Genomic DNA, 9,932 nt, shown 5'->3' on the forward strand with positions numbered 1-9,932 from the left:
ATTAATGGTCCTAGCTCTTCCTATCCAATCCTTCCTTCCAAAATAAAGCAGCAGAAAATTTCCTTCTCTCTGCAGATGCATCCTCTCACAGGGGCCCCAGGAAAGGGCTCTCAGAATAATTGAATAATCCCAGACGAGTGTGAACAGCAGTGGAAGAGGCGTGTGGAGGAGGAACCCAAGGTGAAATTTATTTCTGTCAACTGGTGGTCTATTTCTCTGATACTATTTCCTTGTATACAGATAAGGAGTTATCTTAAATGACCATGTCTTTTTCAATTTGTACTTAACAGTCAATCCCATTTTCCTTATATGATACTATCGCAGCTGGATGAAAAATGCATTCAATAATCCCTAAGGATCTTCATATATCAATATCAAATGGTCTGAAATTGACCTGTTATAAAATCCAGTCCTTCAAGCTAGCAAGAGACTAAATCAAAAAGAAGCAAATTTTCGCACTTACAGTGTTTTGCGTAAGCTGAATGTACCAGCACTGAAGCTCATGCTTTCTAGGGCCTTAATGAGAATGAAACTCAACATCCATTAAAAAAAAAAAGGAAAAATTACCTGAAAGATGTATCTGGATTATTGATACCTCTGCCTAATTAATGGGAGTTCTCAGACAAATGACCTGGCAGGAGTATTAAGGAACCAAGGGGGACTTAACAAGTTCCACCCAATGAGAGTTTTTAGGAACCTGAGGTTTGTGTCCCAAGCTGGAAAATGCCATGGAGTTCCAAGGAGAGGAGCTTGGGCTCAGGAGAGAAGGCTCAGACACATGTTTCATGAAATTGTGTGTTCCTGTGCCTTGATCAATTCTCAGCTGTAAGAATTGTGATAAGCATTCTGCTAAAGTTCCTCTGATGGCTAAATAAAAATAAGAGACGTTCAGTCGCTATTCATGGCTCTTCATCTGCTCTTAGCAAGTCATCAGGAGCTCTACTAAGGAGAGTAATTTTCTTCCTGGATCCTACAGTCTCCCAGATTCACCCCACTAATAATTATGATGGAAGGAAATTCTAAATTTATCGTAATGAATCCTCAGAATAGCCCTCTGACATTGGAGATGAAGAAACTGATGTTCCGGGCAGTAAAGAGACTTGCCCAAGGCCATACATCTAGTGGCAATAATGGAGTTCAAACCCAGACTCTCCTAACCCAGAGATGATACCCTTAACCACAGCATATTTTACCCCAGCAGCTCTTTATTAATATTCGCTGGTTAGAGGAGGGAGAGGAAAGGGTAAGAGAAGGATGGTGAAACAGATGATGCCACACACAGGCTGGGCTCTGGGGTCAGAGAAAGGAAGGTAAAGTCCCCATCACTGATCAGTGCAGGCTTCCTGGTAGAGGTGGGTTAACCAGTGTCCGAAAGGAAGTAGGAACTGGAACTAGTTCTGTTTTATAGCCTTATGCTAATGCCCTTGCTACCCATTAGGCAACATGTGGGATTCATGGGGAACCAGAATGGAGAAGACACAAGTCCTATCTTCAAGGAGACCAAGGTCAAGAATCGGGTCACCACAGAGGAGGAAGAACAACAACCTCCAAGTTAAATTGTCCCTCTGTAGAAAGATGGGGCTTGGGGGAAAGAATCCGATAGTCTGAGTCCAAATTCCAGTGTGACTACCCTTGAGCTGGTGACCTTGGGCAATTGACTTCACCTCTCCAAACTTCACATGCTGGTATCTGAAAAATGAAGCAATAAAACCAACCTTAGTTTTACAAGCATGAAAATCATGTAGGAGAAATCCCCAGTACATAGTAGGTGCTCACAAAACATTGGCTCCTTTTCCATCCTATATGGAATGTCAGCTCTGTGAGGTCAGGATGGCTGGCATCTGTCTGGTTCACTGCTAGGTCCCCAGTGTCGGACACAATCAGTGCTCAGTGAATATTTGTCTAATGGATGGACAGATGGACAGATAGATGGCTGTAGAGTGACTCAAACTCCAGACATCACACTGGGGGCTAATGTCCTACAGCCTACTTCTCCTCTCAGGGAAAATGTCATCCTATACTTTCACCTAGGGACTCAAGCTCTAGGAGTCATTTTCTTCCCAGCCTTAGACCAGCTCCCAGCTCCTTCCACCATAAAGGGACCAGGACACCATAAATCCCCAAGGGGATCTCCAAAGTGAGTGAGTGTATGTGTGAGTATATCTTACCAACATTAAATCCAAGAAATTAAAAGAACAGCCAGGTAGCAAACCTAAACACATTCCTAGCCAATGCTGGAGGATTTGATGAGCCAAACTCCCTTCAGGGGGTGGGTGAAGGGGGCAGCAGGGGAGCAGGAGCTACCCCAAAACCTTTATTCAACACACATCCTCTGAGTATATAAGAAGTACAGCCAACACCTATGGGCATCACTGCGCACCAAGCACTGTGGTGAGCAGTTTGTGAGCATTTACTTACTCAGTCACCACAGCATTCCACCTTGGCAAAGACTGCTCTTACTCACTTCTCATAAGGGGGGACTGAGGAGACACAGATATAAAATGAGGTTGAGCCCTCATAGAGTCTGCCATCCTGCAAAATGTGCAATGGCTACAGTTCTGCAAATGTATTGGTGCATTGTGGTATGTTTGCATGTTCATCATAAATGCTTTGAAGATGCCAGAGCAGAAGCAAGGAAGGCTTCCTGGAAGAGGTAGCAGCTAAGGTCTAAGTAATAACAGTAGCAATGGCCACATTTACTAAAAGTTTCCCAGGAAACAGGTAAAGTGGTAATACTTCACCTGCCAAAGAATAACGTTCTGGTCCAAAGAATGGTCTTTTGCGAACTCTTTAACCTCTAACCATAACAGCCTCCAAAAGCTTCCCATCAGACTCAGAAGACAATCCAAATTCCGTTGTAGCCTGGGTGTGGTCAGTTCCCTGACTGTCTCACGCTCTCTGCCTTTCACCTACTCCATTCCAGCCACACTGGCCTTCTGTCCATGCCTTGAATGTGCCTAGCTCTTGCCTGCCCCAGGACCTTTGTACACGCTGCCCTCCCTGCCTGGAATGGCATTCTTCTACTTTTTATGTAAGCAGCCTCCTCACATCTTTAGATCTCAAACCGAAAGTCTTCTCTTCAGAGAGATCTTTCAGCCCTCCAGTGTAAAGGGGCTGCCACTTCATTTGCCCTCTAAACTCCTTGTTTATTCTCTCTGAGACACTTAAATTTTACAGATATTTTATTTATTTGCCTCTTGGCTTGTTTGATCTGTCTCCCCCTCTGGACTACAGATTCCATAAGGGAGAGGATTAACATGCCTGTCGCAGTCACTGCTGTCTTCCTTGTCATGTAGTATATGCTCAATAAGACATCAAATGAATGAATGAATGAACCAATGACTTCCAGATTTGAAAGACTATTATTGGGCAGAGGAATCAAACATCGGACATCCCTTGTGTGGCTCTGAGAGACTGAACCAGAAAAAATCAGGGGGCGTAGGCACAGGATCACTACAAGTGTGACCTGTCCTATGAGAGAGGGTGTCAGAGATGGCTCTCTGGAGACCTAGCCCAGCTGGGCCCTGAAGCGTGGCCGGGAGTGTGCTGGGCACACAGTCTTTCTTCCACACCATGAGTTTTTCAGAGTGGCTCCAGAAAAACCTATATCAGCATTTCTGAGGAGAGGTAGGCAAGTATTAAAAATACAGATACCTGGGCCACCCCCGCCCCCAGGCTGCTGAATCAGAATCTCCAGGGCCAGGGCCTGGGTATCTGCATTCTCAGCCAGCTATCCTAGGAGGTTCTGAGCATATCTGAGTTGGAGGAAGGCTACATTTTCCAAAGTCCACCAGAAATTTGGCGCCAAACTGAGGAAAGTGGCTGACAATTGATCTGATGTTCTGGCACCCCTCACTCCCAGGGCTTCTCCGGACATCTCAGGTCAGCCCTTCTTCCCTCAGGTCAGTAATGTCTCGCTTCCTGAAAAGACCCTGACGACCTCTCCCTGTTTGGTTCTAAGAGGCTGGGGCTGTCCCTGGGTCTCCATGCTGCACCCCCAGGAACTTGCTAGATCAGGGAGGAAGATCTGCAAACATCATTCATCTGTTTGGTGGTAGGAGAGCTTTTCTTTTTGAAAGAGAAAAAAAATTCCCTGAAGATTGACTGCGATTTTGCATCTTCCAGCCATTTGTTGCCATGTAATATAGACATTTGCCTGTCAACAAAAACGCTGTCAGTTTTACAAACACACTTATTCCACTGGCTTCGTCGGGGGGAGTGTTTTGACTGGCTTCACTTGTTGAGTGTCTGTGCACTGCTCTGCCCCAACCAGCTGCAATACAGACTCAGGCTGCCCGAAGCTTTCTCTTCCCAGCAGATCTCTGTCCCTTCAGACCAGCAGAATCCAACCAGTACAAACACAATACTGGGTCCATAAGAAACAAGTGGGAGAGAAAGAATCTGGTCCTGGAATCGGACTGGAAGTTCTCTCAGTCTTGGGCAAGCCACTTGCCTTCTCTGAGCCTCAGTTTCTTCCTCTGTAAAATGGATATCAGCCTCAAACCTTTGTCATGAAGATCAAATGAGATTATATATATGAAGGAGGTAGTGCTGTGTGGTAGCCAGCCTCCAAGATAGTCTCAAATAATCCTTGGCTTCCGCTGTTTATGATTTTGTGTAGTAACCTCCCACACTGACTCAGAGCTAGCCTATGTGACCAACAGAAGATGACGGGCATGGTGCCGTATGACTTCTGAGGCTAGGTCTTGAAAGCCCCTGTAGCTTTCACCTCGCTCTCTTGGATCATTCATTCCAGGGCAAGCCAGCCACCATATCATGAGGATGCTCAAGCAGCCCTGAGGATAAACCCATGTGGAGACCCAGAGGAACTGAGGCCTCTGACCAATAGCCAGCCATGAGTGAGCCATCTCAGAATTAGATCTGCCAGTCCCAGTCAACTACAGCCCTAGACATTTGACTACAAGAGCAAGAGAAGTCCTGAGTCAGAACCACCGAACCCGGCTACTCCCAAATTCCATAGAAACTATGAAAGAGGATAAATGATTATGGTGTTTTAAGCTACTAAACCTTGGGGTGATTTGTTACACAGCAATAGATAACTTATACACACAGTAATTGGCACATATATATACCTAAAGATAAATATTGCAAAAATTTATTGTTACTCTGCTCAGTGATTTACATACATGTCTCACTCCATCCTTACTCCACACCTGTGAGGTACATATCAGTATGAGACTTGTTTTATAGCGGAAGCTCAGAGAGATGAAGCAACCTGCCTAAGGTCACACAGCCTGAAAGTGGCAGAGCCAGGACTTGAACCCAGGCCTATCTGACTCTAGAGCCAAATTCTTAATCACTGCACCACACTGCATTCCAAATATCAATATGAATTATTGTTATTATCACTAGTATTGACTTTTGAAGGAGTGTTTTCCCCAATAGGAGGACTAAGAGAAAAAGCAAATTTTCTTGGAGCAGCGCCCCCAATCCTCCATGGCAAATGGGACCAACCCCAGACTCCCCTGTCCTCAGGATATAGTTGGGTGGCCTCAGGTGACCATTTGCAGAAGGCACAGAGATGGGTGGGGAGTCCCAAGGCGGCCAAGTGGGAACAGCCCCGTTTGCTGCCTGCACAGCCTGCCTGCCAGGGCTGCAGGGGTTAAAGAGAACCTCTCAGCTGCAAGAAAATCTCTCCAACGGTATTAGAGCAGGGGAAAAAGGCAAAATGATTGTAAATTCCGCCAGGGGAATTCTGCCATGAATCCGGCTCACCTTTCGCGGGCCCCCCTGCCGCCCCCCGCCCCGCCTGAGAGGATAACTGACCTTTGGAGGGAAATAATGAAAAGAAGAAATTCCTTGGAGAAAATAATGTGTCCGGGCCTCAGTAATGAGATCGGTTCCTTTTATGTTGCCATGGCGACGGCAGTCATTTTATAATACAAAATACATGAATGGGCACAGGCAGGCGCAGCCTCACCAACCAAGGGGGGCCACAGGGCGGTGGGGAGGGGGTGAGCCTCTTGCAGGCTGTGGTCTGGGGGTCAGGCAAAAGGCTGGGGTCAGGGGCCGACGTGCCTCATTTCCCCAGTGAAGCAGGCCTGGCTAGGGGGTCGTCTCAGGCTAGGGCCTGGGAACTCAGAGAGAAGCTAGGGGCCTGATGGGTGACATCAGCCTCCAAGATTGCTGGAAATGGGGTCAGCCAAAGCTCTGGCATATTAATAATAGTGACAATAAGCTCCACTTTTCTGTGGGTACGTGTAACTTTGGACAGCCCTTACATAGCTCCATTTTACAGATTGAGAAACTGAGGCTCAGAGAGGTGAAGCAACTTGTTGGAAATGACACGATAGGGATTCTCGCCCAGGTCTGGCTGGGGGCACACATGTTTTGGATTAAGACTGATGACTCAGTGTCAACTGGGAAGGGCCGCAGGGGAACTTTCCAGGGTGTTGGGAAAGGCTATTTTGTGATGGGTGTATATGTATGTAAACATGCATTGAGCTGCTCGCTTAAACTTTGTGAGTTAAACTTTGTAAGTTAAACCTTAATTTTTAAAACGTGTTTGTGTGGGGTTTCATGTGTGTGCATCTATCACAAAATGAAGATAAAATGTGGAGGTGTCCAGTGTCAGCCAGACCAAAACGCAGACCCCATCCCTAGCCTCAGCATCACGTATAACCTTGGCAGGTGGCTTGTTCCTCTGGGCACCCTGTCCTTGCCTGTTAGGCGATGCAGTAATGTGCTCACCTCCTAGGGTTGTTGGAAGATGTTACACACCGGACAGACTCAGCTCACAACCTGGGGTACATGAAGAGCTCAAAAATGCTCTGACGTGTCATCGCCTCTCCTGATGTGTTTCTCAGTATTATCACAATGGTGATTGTGATAGGAAAAGCAGGTGGGGTCAGAAGAGCTCCAAAAAAAAGAACCAGAAGAGAGGAGAAAAGGGGAAAGAGAAGAGGCAGGGAAGAATGCAGGAAGGGGAACAGAAGCAAGGGTTTGGTGAGAGAAGAGACAGCAGACAAAGGAAAGAAGCTGCAGAAAGGCAGCTGGGAAGGGGGTTCATTCAGAGCTGGGAGTCAGAGAACTGTTCACTGTTGTGCTGTGTGGCCTTGAGGAAAGCATTGTCCCTCTCTGAGCTGTGGCTTTCTTGTCTGTAAAAGTATTAACCAGAGGCCAAGGGAACACACAGTAGGTACATAGGTTGCTGAAGAATGAAGGAGGGAGAAGAGGAAGGGCCAGGGGTCCGCCTTACCCTCACCTGGCAGCAGCTATGCCCCTCTGTCTATACCTGGCCCTTGAAAGCCAACTCAGAGCTCTGCCACCAGCCATGGGAACCGGAGGCCAATTCCGGCAGAGACCCTTGGAGGGAAACACGGTGACAGCCCTTAAAATAACAGCCCCAGTCAGCTTTTTATTGGCCTGAGCCTGAGCGAGTGGCACAGAGACGAGTTACAGGGATTTTTGTCTGAGAAGAGAAATTCAGAAAGGCAAGCTCAGTTTCTGCAGCGAACCCGAGGTCTGTTCCAGAGGGAAGACTTGGGAAAACACTGCATATCGTCCAGCGAGCTGTCCTGAAGCCCGAGCCAAGATGTGGGTCAGCCTGCCCTGGGCTCTGACCTGCCTTCTGAATCTGGGCTACCTCGGGTGTGTCCCTTTGTCTCACTGGAAAAGGGGCTGAACGTCCAAGGCCGCTAATGTCAGCCAAGAGCTTCCTGGGCCAGCCCCACTGAGTACCGCACACTGTTATTTCTTTTAAGCCTCATGATATATGGTCACCCCATTTTACAGATAGGAAAAGTGAGGCTCAGAGAGATCACATGATGTGCCCAAGGTCACGCAGCTGGTGAAGGACTTGGTCAGGATTTGAACTCTCATCTGCCCCACTTGAGAGCCTATATTCCTGACGCTGTGATTTACTGCCTCCTTGAGAGAAGAGGGCCACATGACCATGTCAGTACACGGCATTGTGGTGCTTGTTCCCAAGCCTCTGAAATTCCAAAACTGGGCTGGAGAGCCTGGGGTGAAACGGCAAAGGCCAAGGTCTGGGGAGAGGCAATTGCTACACTGAGGGCATTGGTATTGGGGCCATCTGGATGCTTCTCAGAGACATTCTGTCTTGCTGGTCAGTAATCCCTGAGAAAAATGTCTTGGGGCAAAAAGGAAATGTCAGACAGGCCTGCTAGCGAGAAGACAGAACAATTTTTTCATTCCTGTGTTCTATTACATGTTGCCACTGAAGGAGCTGGTTAAGTTGAATATAAAATATTATTCTGCCAAGTTTGTTGGACCTTCGTTGGTTTCTGAGCCCAGTTTTGCCACTGGCTCTCAGCGTGGTCACAGTCCTCAGTTTTTCCATCTGCGAATTGAGAACTAAGAGATCTTTGAGATTCGTTTTAATTCTAAGTGTCAACAGCCCCAGGACACCCTCGAGAGGCCAAGCTGGCCATGCTGTCCCCAATGCATGGGTGTGGAAACTGAGGCTCGGAGAAGGTAGAGGGTCAGCCCCGAGTCCCACAGTGGCTTCAAGGTGAACTCAGACTTAGTGATCTCACCTGAAACACAAAACTTAGCCCGCCTGGCCTGATGCTTCTGCATGATGAGCATCCAGTGACTTCGTAGGGCAATGGGTCCCTTTCGAGTGTCTGGCTCCTCTCAGCCTGGTGTCGCTGTGTCGTGGAGACATCTGGGGGCAATCTGGCAACCCCCCAGCCTCTGGGTCTTTGAGACATCCTGAGGCATTGAGCACATCTGGCGGGAGCCACAGCAAACATCTGGGGGCAGGAAGAGAGAGAGGTGGAAGGAAGCTGATGCTCCCAGAGTCCGAGGGACAAGTCCTGGCCCTGCTCCAGATGGCCAGGTCAGTGCTTTGGTTTTGGGTCTCAGAACGTGCATACAACTTAGTGTGCGTGTGCACGTGCGTGAACATATGTGCACATGTGTGTGCATTCATTTGTGTGTCCATCGTGCTTGCATGTGTGAATGTGGTATGTCTGTGTGTACTTGTATGTGGAGATGTGTGTTTGTGTGTTTGCATGTATTGTGTCTGAGTTTGCGCATGTACACGTGGGTGTGCAAGTGTGTCTAGGTGTGCATAAAGGTGATGTCATGGTAAAGACCGGGCTCAAATTCCAGTTATAACACTCCCTAGCTGTGTGACCTTAGGCCAGTCACTATATCTCTCTGAAACTCAGTTTCTTCAACTGAGATGATGAGCAGCTGACAATAACGCTTACCTCATCCAGCTCCCGAGGCTTTGCTGAGATAATGCCTGAAGACAGATTAACATTGGCCCACAGCAAGAGCTGCATAACTGGCCACAGGCATTCTTATTTTCCTGCCCACTGTGTGTCTGGGTGCTGTGAAGATCCAGTCATCAGGGCCGGCCGGGTTGCTCATGGGCCTGCCTACAGTCCCCCGTAAATTCAGGAATCGCCTGCCACAGGAATGCCATATTTCTATCATCTCCCAGACAGTGTCAGCCCTTTCAGAGCTGTTTCCCTTTGGCTCGCAGCCAGGTTTAAGAGTTTTACAAAAATTCCCAAGACCTTTTGCTGTCTGGACTTGAGAAGACGGGGCTGCTGGGTCTGGGGAGAAAATGAGAGGCTACTGAAGGCAGGAAGCAAGCTACATTCCTGAGCCCAAGGAGGTAAGGCTGGCGGAAGGCTTGGAAGGGCCGGGAGATTCTTCTCGGAGTTAAAAATATGCAGCACGTCAGCTGCAGCACAGGCCTCTACGACTTAAATCTATTCCAGAAAGCAGGAAGGTACAACACATCTACATTTCAGGCCAGGAAGCAAAAAAAATTGGTTGACTCAAAACTTAAAGGCTCCCCAGCTGGCCTGTGTCTACCCCATCACCCCAGGCAGCAGTGTCCCTCTTACTGGGTCCACATATCCTTAGCCACATTTTCTACAGCGCAACACCCAAATCCGGAGTTTGAATCCCATCTCTACCCCTTACTTGCT

The 9,932-nt window shown here is 47.9% G+C and overlaps 1 long non-coding RNA gene across 1 annotated transcript; it reads right to left on the reverse strand.

Annotated features, from left to right (window-relative positions):
• Positions 1-1,200: 1,200 nt before the first annotated feature.
• Positions 1,201-9,567, reverse strand: LOC120601880 (uncharacterized). Its single transcript, XR_005652579.1, has 3 exons — positions 9,201-9,567; positions 8,520-8,738; positions 1,201-1,689 (listed from the first exon to the last, which is right to left on the reverse strand). It is a non-coding gene; the product is annotated as an uncharacterized LOC120601880 (long non-coding RNA).
• Between the last annotated feature and the right edge of the window lie 365 nt (positions 9,568-9,932).

The sequence above is a fragment of the Pteropus medius genome, unplaced genomic scaffold, assembly GCF_902729225.1.
Source record: "Pteropus medius unplaced genomic scaffold, Ma_sr-lr_union100, whole genome shotgun sequence".
NCBI classification, from domain to species: Eukaryota; Metazoa; Chordata; class Mammalia; order Chiroptera; family Pteropodidae; genus Pteropus; species Pteropus medius.